This window comes from Abramis brama (assembly GCF_963993115.1).
Source record: "Abramis brama genome assembly, chromosome: 7".
NCBI lineage: Eukaryota > Metazoa > Chordata > Actinopteri > Cypriniformes > Leuciscidae > Abramis > Abramis brama.
Window position 1 is genome coordinate 17,181,019 of NC_139969.1, and position 10,988 is coordinate 17,192,006.

The window sequence follows — 10,988 nt, forward strand, 5'->3', positions numbered from 1 at the left end:
TTTTTACATGATTTTTTTTTTGTGCTTTGAATTATTCAGTCAGTTTTTAGAAACAATTATATTCCACAAAATTGTAGATTATACGCTTATCAAAATATATAATTTAAATGAGCCTTGAAAAGTAAACTGCAATTTTAGAAGGTACTTTCCTCGAGCAAACAGGTAAAATCATTTCTGTTGTTGGCTTAACCTCAATTTGAATTTACTGAATTTATTGCTTCTCCGAGTTTAATGATTCAGAACAGAACGAAAGTTGCTTTTATTCCATTCTGTTCCTGCAAGAGAAGCTGTTTTGAAAATTAATTTGGCTTGTTTTCGAGATGTATAATCATTTGATTTCTTGGAAGAGGATATAGATAAAAGGGGCCCGTAAAGCATCTGTTCATTATTGAAAAAATAAAGATGACCAATCTGCAGTGCTCTTCCCTTTTCTCATTTTCCAGGTAAATTCTGGCCATAACTAAAACCTAATTTAAGAAATTGCTGTTTTTTGGATGTTTTTTTCCCACCAAATATAATTGTGATATAATCAGATATAAATACAAAACAGCTGAATGTTTTTACCCTCTTGCTTCATGCAATAAAAATAGCAGATGAAAATTATTACTATATTATTAACATTTGTATTTGTTTTTTTGTTGTTATTTGTTTTGATGTTTTAATCAAGTATGAACTAAATATTTACAAAATATTTAACAAATCATGTATACAGATTTTGATAAATTCCAATTTTATATTGCAAATTAAAATAAAATGTACACCTTTATTTTTTTTTATTTTTTTTTAAAATTTAAACTTTAATTATTGCAATGAATTATTTTCATCAGCATGTTAATTCAAAGCTGTCTCAGTTTACAGTATATGCCATATGTAGACTTAAAAAAAAAAAAAAAGTCAAAAATTAATACAAAAAATCATTTTGCATCATTTCTTATATTTAAATAAGTACTATTTTCTATAAGATTAACATTAATTTAAGTCAACAGAGACAGGTGTCCCATTGGTCTCAGTACACTCGGTCGGACTCGATGGAAGTCTGCTGTAATTTTTATAAAAAACAATGGGGTGCTGCAGTGCTATTTATCATCTCAGCAAGCAATCAAACACAGTAATTCAGTTGTATTATTTTTTTCGCCATCTTCTCTTGGGATTATGCCTTTGTTCTTTAATAAATGATTAAATGTAAATGGTTGCTGGTGTCCTCTCAGTGACTGAACTGCAGAATAAAGCTTCACGATATCTCGCTGCCTGGGCCGTGCCCATAGCAGAGTTTTTTTTCTTTTGCATACTACCCGTATTACAAAGCCATGTTTGTTTTTACTGAAGATGATTGTGCTGTTCTTCTGATAAGGTAGTCAGGCACAGTTTAAGATGAATGAAATGGAGAATTGGAGAGCATCTCTCCGGCTTTGAGAGGAAAGTCACTCCTATAGGAAATCTGTTCACCATTCAGTGTTGAATCTGGCCTCGGAATGAGTCTAGCTGCTTTGTCACGGCTTTTAAAGCATTGTTTAATTTCACGACTCAAAAACTTCTGTAGAGAAAATTCTGCTGGCAAGGAAATGCGAAATTTGCTACAGACTACTATAATTACTCTACTGCTACAGATGCTTGGCAATGAGTGTGAGATTTGCTTTTGTAGAGTAGCACACAAGGTTAACTCCTGACAATTTTGATAAATAGTGAAGGACATTTTTTTTTTATCCATCTTTTTCAAATGAAGTGTCATAAAGGACGATAACTAGAAAATCCAACGCCCACTCAACAGCCTCATCCATCCCCCATTCTTTTCTGTGGCAGGCAGTTGTCCATGTCTGACTAGCGCCCAGACGAGCGTGTTTGTGCTAGACTGAACGGCTGCACTTTAAGTGTCTCTTGGCAGACACACAGCAAATACCTGCACCAGGTGGATCGGCAATCCCAACACTCACACACACACACACGGCTCAGGTGTGACTGTAAGTCCGAGAATTCCCAAAACAGTCACTTTCAAACTTAAAACCTTGGTAACACTTTATTTTGATGGTCCCTTTTAAACATTCTGTTGACTATAACTTTGCAATATGTCAAGTAACTCACATTAGTAGACTTAAATATAAGTATATTTGCAAACTTCTAAAACTTTTAAAAGACATTTCTTCATTACTTCAAACTTTTCACTTCTCAAGCCAACATCATTGTGATGGACTTCTTTTATCTAGTTATTTATTATGAACACTAGCACAGATAGTTTTACTGTATATCATTATTCTTCTAGTTATTTACCTATAGCGTAAATGAAGTGAGATTTGCATACTGTACATTTCGTAATTTGCAAGTCTTGACATAATATGAAGCATTCTCATGTTTAAGACAACTTGGGTTGTGCAGAGTTCACTCTGTGATCTCTGCTATCGGTAGATGTATTTTGTCTATAGAAATGCATTTTTATGTACAGTGACTGACGGGCATTTTCAATGCATAGCTCATAGACCGATTTATTGATAATTTACATTTTGTATTGATGGATTGCATGATCGATTCCACATTTACCGTCAGTGGCCATCGCAACTTTTGGTGCAGTGCAGCATAGAAAATTGTGAGAAAATTATGCGCAAAATGAAATCTTGAGGAAGTCTCTCACGACAGGACAAAGCAATACTAATACGATCCACCTATATATATATGTATATATATATATATATATATATATATATATATATATATATATATATATATATATATATATATATATATATACTTGTGGACTCTATGCATGCAGACTATCGAGTTACACTATATAGAAAAAAAGTCTATTTAACTTAACAGATTAACTTAACTTAACTAACCTGGCAGACAATCTATTTTTCTACTGACTTTTTTTCTATAGTGTAGGTCGATAGTCTGCATGCATAGAGTCCACAAGTTGTTGCAACCCTATTTCTAATGCAGGTTAATCAGCATCCTCCAGACACTTTTCAATACTACTACTAACAACAGCAAAGTAGGTACTTACGACAGTAACTTACAGTAGTACTGGAATTGTGCCTTCAGGGGTCACAAAATTAATTTTACCTCAAATAAACCTTCAGAAAGAAAAACAAACCTCCTCCTTGCCATATGTACATGTGTGTTTGAGACCATATGGGCAAGTTTATTTTTAGTTGGGAGCCATATTGGGTTTCATTAAGGCTGCAGTGAGGGTCCCAGACGGCCCGCCTCGGTAAAGACCACGCAATGCCAGAGGCCAAAGTGTTTTTTTGCCCATGTTGTGACGCAGAGCGGTGGAGCACACATGCTTACATACACACCATCTCTCTCACACACAAAGAGCGCGTAGAATGGGTTCTTTGTACTGCTTTGGTGCCATGTCTCTGTGCTGACAACATTTTTCCCCTTCAAAGACCAAATCCAACACAACTCCAGCTGCCCCGTCTGTCTGTTTGGGTGGGCGAGAAAAGGGTCAGGACTCAGAAGTGAGGGAGAACCACGCCATTCTTATACGTTGCTTTAAATTGTCTACTACGTCTGTGCCAAAACGGTAGCCATGATTAGACACCGCAGGGTGTTCTAATACACGAGTCCGCACTGGTGTCAGGTATGGATTATAGGTTTTCCAGACCAGCCGCATCCTGCGTCTCTGATTGCTGTCTAAATCTCGGAAAATTAGACTTCTTCAATGTTCTTGCCCTTTACCACCATTTTAAAAATATTCCCTGCTGGGTGAAAGCAATTATAAGTAAATATGAAAAAGGTCCTCCATGTAGATGTTTGTTTTCATTTATCTCCATCAGTATTGCTTGCGTCTCTTACTCTCTGCTTCCCTCTTAGGGCAGAGAATAGAATTGCAGAGCTTGTTCTTCAATTCATTTGCAATCCAGTGCTGCTGACAGGTCTCTTCCAGTGAATGCCAGTCTTAATGCTTCTGTGACCTTGAGAATGGAGCGAATAGACAAGTAGATTAAAATAGAATGTGGATGCTTACAGAATTCGAAATGGGGTAGATTATAGCCTCATATAATGAATAAAATACTAATTCTGTAAGTGTTTTACTGAGAATCAAAAAAAAAAAAAAAAGTTTTATCAACTGTGCTCACATACAGAGGGAATTTGCCTTGGTATCAGAATTTCCACTTTTTTGTTTGTTTGTTGGTTTTTGGGAAGGTTAGATTATAATGTGATGTAAAAAAAATAAAAATAAAAATAAATACTTTTTACCTTCAGAAATGTATTTAAAATCTGGAAATAATTATTAATCTAAAGTAGATGTGTACATTACACATCTACTTTTATTTGTATTCATCTTTTATTTGAAAAATATTTAAAAAGTTATAACCCTAGTGTACATGGATGTGTAAGGAAAATGTTTTTACTTTTTGTTTGTTTTTGTTTTTAAGCATCTGAAACCAACATGAATACATACATTTCTAAAATCTTTTTAACGTTTTAAACAAAATTCTCCTTTTAAAGGATTTTTCATATTATCCAAGTTGGCTTTCTCAAGTGCAGTTAAGGGCAATTAACATGCTTGTGTACAAAAGTTCTACCAAATTAATGAGTTCTGCTAACTTATTAGGGTTTACAGTGCACTTCTTTAATGTTACTGACTCATTTTCAGAATAATACAAGCATAATGAATATGTTTAGTATTTGTGTGCTGATAATATTATATGCAGAAAAAACATGTCTGTACAAGTAGATTCAATAAGGAAAACAGAAATGTAAATATCAAATAAGATATATAATAATAATCCATCACACACGGATTTGTTAACGGCTGAAGTGAACATACATATTTCATAAGAAATAATTGTGTTTTATACTGTTAAGAAACCTTATTGGGCAGTGGTAACTGTTCATGAGAAAGATTGCCTGCAGCAAAAACAGTCAATGGGTCTCTGATGACTGCCTGCCGTTTTCTCACTTTGGAAGTGACGAGGGGTGGCAGGGGTGCACTAATGATCTTCTCAGCTGCTGTCTTGACTGTCTGTTCTAGCCAATTTTTGTCTGATTTGGTCCCAGAGAAAAACCAGACAGCTACAGACGTGCACAGACTCAATGCCCACTGAGTATAACTGTATCAGATGCTCCTGTATTTGGCAAGTTCAAAGTCCTCAGATGGCGAAGGAAATGCATGCACTGAGCCTTTTTTACATCAATGAAGGTTTCCCACAAGTTCTGGGAGAGTGAATGACAGTGAGAGTCCATGGCTGACAGTGATGTTGAGTATAGTGAGGAGTTTTGATGTCCACTATTATCTCTACATTAATTCAGTAATAATAATTTATGATTTAATAATAATGATTAGATGTTTTTCATAAATATTGTGGAAATATGATGTACAAAACCGAAAGAAAAAAAACATTGTAACCAACTGCTTATTACAAGTTTGCAAGCAATATTTTCTCAGCAGAGAAAGATTTTTCAAGCAGTGTGTTTTCATTTCTTTTGCAATCCAATTGAATCAACACCAAATTCCAAAAACACTCAAACACTCACTTTACAGAACCAGTCTCTCTGTGCCCATAAAGATGATGAACTTTGGAATTTATGCATTGAATTAAAGAGAAAAACTCAAATAAGTGTTTACTCCCGCACAAGTAGACATATCTGAAAAAATAAGAGAGGGGAGAGATAATTGCGCCATTCGATAAATGTGACATCTGCCACCTCTCCAAATAATGGACAGTTTCAGTAACAATCAATACCTGATCATCTGATTTTTTTTTTTTTAAGTGAAAATGCATTTTTTTCATGTATACATTTTCTTTTTTTAATTCCAATGTCAAACCTTATTTACATCACTTTTAAACAGTTAGTATAATTAAAATAAACGTACAAATGTTTTGTGTCGTTTTCATTTTTTATTTGCCATAACATTTACATTTAGCCTATATGTGGATGAGGGGTATAGATTTAAAACAACTCTCATATTTCACCAATGTTCTTACCCATTTACAAATTGTATTTTTTCATTTAAAGTTTATAAAAAAATAAAAATCTATCTATCTATCTATCTATCTATCTATCTATCTATCTATCTATCTAGTTAATCTCCAAATTTATGTAGAAACAACATAAAGACAGTATATTTAAAATACTTTAATGGCATCTTTTATGAATTAAGGCCATATATCACTGATTCCAATTCAGCTACTGATGTCTCGATGAAAATTATCCCCCCATTTTATACATTAATTATAACCATTCAACATTACAGTGTAATTGAAAGCTATAATTTTTTAAAACATTTATTAGGCTTCAAAAAAAAAGAACTTAAGTGAACTTAAAACAATCCTCACATAAACCCATAATAAATTTCATATTTACTTTATTCAATTTCTGTATATTTCATACCTATTATAGGGCACCTATAATAGGTATGAAATATACAGAAATTGAATAAAGTTATCAAACAGTCTGAACTGCACAAATTCTAAATTAAATATAGATGAATCCTTATTAAAGCTACAAAAGATCTTTAGTCAAGAGCGTGAGTAGTAATTGAGTAATTTTCTCTGTTCCCTTTGTTCTTTGATTAAGGTTAATGACAGACAGCATTATTGGCTGCTGTCACTTTAAGATCTGCCGCTTCTGCATATGATGCGGATCTCACACGCGCCTCCTTTTCTGACATCTCTTTACGCCCATTTAAGACTTTATTTAACTCATTTAAGACTGCTCTTATGAGGATACTCGACATATTGGCATAAATCTGTGTTATTGTTCGTTCAAACGTGAAAGAGAACTCGATACTGGCACGTGTCTTTGTGTCATAAGAGCGTTCAAAGACAGCGCGTTCTCTTTTGTCTAGTCGCACTTGAATGGTTTAAAATTATTTGCATGAATAAGAGCGTGGTCATATAATATAATGCTAGCCAAAAGATGACAGAAAAAACAGATGCTTATTATTTTTTTAAGCGTTAAACTGTAAAAAAAGTTATTGTATGCGTTATATTATATCATTGGCAGCATTTATCGTTTATATTATATTATATTAATAAAGATTTTCATTGATTGTTATTTATGACACTGTCAGTTATACAGCATGACTGTTTTGAATGTAACATCAGGCTTTAACCTACTTCTAGTTTAATCGTATCAGATATGATTAAATTATAAATTTAATTGACACTTGAAACTGCTGCTGATATTTTGAAGATGTTTGAGGTTAAATATCAGTGGTTTGGGCTAATTATTTTCTGAATAAATTAGCTAGTGTTACAATTATTCCCCAGTCTCCTCTACACAAACATAAATAATTTATTTGGGGTTGTGATGTAATGAATAGAGTGACTCATTGCATTTTAAAGTGAATGAAACTATTGCAGTGCTTCTGCTCCATTTACTAACCTTAGGCCAAGTTGTGGACAGATTATTTAGCGCTTTGAAATGGCAAGACTGATTACGCACTTCCTGCCCCTTTTCCAGTGATCAAGATAATAATTGGCTGCCTGTGTAGGTGGCATCATGGGGTTATTTCCATGCTATTAGTCCATCAGTCCAACTGCTTGATTTTGCCTTGCTGTTTCTCTGAGCGATACAGTCTGCATGGCAATTAAAGATGCATTATGCAGTGAATGTCAAATATCTGCTTGATGTCACTTGAGCAAATTGAAAAATTATTAATACTGTAGATTTGGCAAATTTATTTATGCTAATCCACATTCACTTGGTAAATACTATACATATATCTCAGTTTGAAAACTCTGATTATACATTTATAGATATATAAAAAAAAAAACATTTCTCAATGCAGACAGTATATGCACTGATATTGATTATAAGATTCTTAAATGAACAGGAAATTTTTGACAGATATCCGATTATTCTCTTCTGTATCCTACAATACCCAGTAGGCTAATAAATAAATAAAACAACAAATCCTTAATGAGAAATATGGAAATAAAAAGACAGGAAGAAGACAAACAAGGCTACTCAAGTACAGTCAAATTTGAATGCAAAAATGAGTTCAGTAAGGCATTTATAGAGCTAACAGGACCATGCTTCAAAGATGCTGAATAATTTATTAATGCCAAGGTTAAAATGACAGCACTTCAAGAAAAGCTTTTAGCTACTTTGCTCTGCTTGTCAAAACATTTCACAAATGCTAATGATAAGACATCTATTTCTGCTAAGGACAAACGTAATTAAGCAAGCTTTGCGATAGCATACGCTAGCAAACAAAATCAGACTTAAAGGTGAACTAAGTAACTTTTTTACCTTAACTGAACAGCTTCGGAGTCAGTGGAATGGTTATATTACTTATTTCGGGTTGAATGGTGGTCGTTTCGCACCCCCCTGGTGCCCGTGAGCGGAGAATCCGCACTTGCAACTTTGAGCCGGCGGGCCGCCGGCCGCTGCATCAGGAAGTCTCGCGTGATATCAGGTCTCGCGATGTAAACAATTGCTTTAAGGCCAAAAGAAATCTGCTAAAATGCTGTCATTATTGCGCTCCCTCACGCTGTTCGAACCCGAATGAAGACGACGTTTTAAAGAATGTCCCATCCGCTTTGATGTCGTTGATCTACTAGCCTCTGGCGTCTGAGAATCGCCAACGAGTTTTTACAACAGTGTTGTCAAATATCTATTCCGAAGCTGTAGGGGAGCTCTAGAGAGAAACCTGCGAGCAAAAAGCGAGAATACAGCGAAGAAATCCCGAAACTACTGAGCCCTGCTTTAATTCCCCTTTGAATTCCTTCTCACTAAGCATGGTAAGTAAATCTACCCTGTAAATGTGTTGTATTGCCATTTGCACATGAATGAAACATTTCACCTCAATTATTACATCAAAATGATGGTTACATTTAGAAACCCTTGGAGGATGTCATTTATTTAAATTCAGTACTCTGAAATGTTAGGGCCACTTCACTCAGAATGCGTTTTTGTGTTCCACTGCTCTGCTTGTTAATCGTTTTTCATTGTAAACATACAATGTATAATGCATAAGCACCACTTTTTTAAGATGCCCTCAAGGGTCAAGGTAATGGTTCTCACAGAACACATTTTTGAATTCCACTGTGCTTCTTTTCCATTGCTTTTCTATGTAAACATGCACTCTATGACCATGTTTTACCGTTGAGATCATGTCTGCCATTTTGTAACATCTTGCACATGACACAGCCTTCTAAAAACTTGGCACTCAAGTTCGACTTCGAGAAATCTTGTTTCGGGACTAAGGTTTCGAGACCTTGTGAATGGCTTCTTACAAGAACATCTTTGACCATTGCGTCCTGTTGATTTTTCACTTTTTTAAGATGCTGTGTGAAGATATTAGCCTATAGATATGGCCCACATATACTTCATTTTCTGCGTTCCTCTCCATCTCATGCACAGTTCAGTGCAGGAGCCTTTCAAAGTATACTCCTTTGGCTGTGAGGGCAGTAAGACGCGTTCGGTAGACATGCGCACCATCCGCGCTGACACAAAATTTTGGCTTCATGCTGACAGTGCGCCGAACGCCGTGGAAGGCGGACAGCTGAAGAATACTTTAGGCTATAGGGGCTGTTCACACTGAAAGCAGTTATTTTCCATTGTTTTCTTAGTAAACATACACAAGATGGATGTGTTTGAATGCTGCGCTTGCAACTAGTGTCTTGCGCATGACACAGCATTCTATAAACGCTGCATTCAGGTTAAAAGATGTTCAACTTTTACATTTTTTAAAATTAGACCTTGCACATTTTTTTTCTTTCCACTGCCCTCGTTCTTGCTTTTTTAAACTCAAAAAATGCATTCTGTGGGAATGGCCCCTTATTTAAAAATTTTTATTTTGCTGCGTGACATCTCGTGTTTTTAAATGCAAGTTTTGTGTTAACGGCCCTTTAGTTTTAAATCAAAATTTTACATTTATCATCACATTAATGAAATCATTCCGTCATTCTCAATTCTGCTCAAATGTGTTTGCCAATCCCCAGTGTCTATCACATGATAATCTCAATGGCCTTGGTGGCAGTGGTGTAGTCTAGTTTTTTGTAGTGAGTATACTCTGATATAACACCCCCCCCCCCCCCCCCCCCCCCCCCCGCTGCATACCCACCCATCCCAGAGCGTCACCCCATAAGCACCACCACACTCACTAATGCATACAGTATGCATCGACATGTAATTGAGAGCATTATGAAATACTAAGTGTTATCAACATGTCAATTTATTATAAGCAACACAAGACTTTAACAGCCAATGACATTTACAGCTAGGGAGACTGGACTGATTTTCTACTGTTTAGTGTTAATCACCATCTAACTCAGTCAGTTAAGAGCTACCTTTAGCCTTAGATGTTATATGAATATGGTCCCTGAAGCACAGGTTTTATCAGTTGACAATTATCAACAAATTTTTTTTTAAAACATTATAGGCACAAATACAAATTTACTTTTAGAAATGGTGTTTTTGAATTTTTTTTTATTTTTATATACATTTTACTGTGCAATTTCTTTCTAATTAATTTGAGTTAGACCGAACTCTGGGCCTTATTTTGGTGGGTTGTAGATATTTGAGTTTCTGTGTGTTTTAATAAACTATTATTATTATTATTATTATTATTAGGCCTGAAGTATACTCTGTGCAATAGTAATATATTTCTGTTATAATTTCTTCAAGTTATACAGAACTTTTATTTTGGCAGGTTGTCGTAAAGACATAGTTTCTGTGTGTATATGAAACGAATGAATGACGATAGTTTTATCAAATGAAATGGTGAAATTCTCATCAAGTGACTCTCATAGCAGCTCTGCGATGAAATGCACATGTGTAGCTTACATCATGTCTCAATACAGTGAAACGCTGAAAACACCACGAGCGTGAGTCACGCGTGCTTCTGTGTGTGTGTGTGTGTGTGTGTGTGTGTGTGTGTGTAGTGGAGCACACACTGAGCGCTCATTCCCAGAGACGCGTAGAACAATTGCAGTCTCTTTTAGCTTTAATATTCATAGACACTAGTCCATATCGAGATTTGATTCATTGTACAGCAGCTACTTTTGATTTATTCATTCAAAAATAGCCAAATT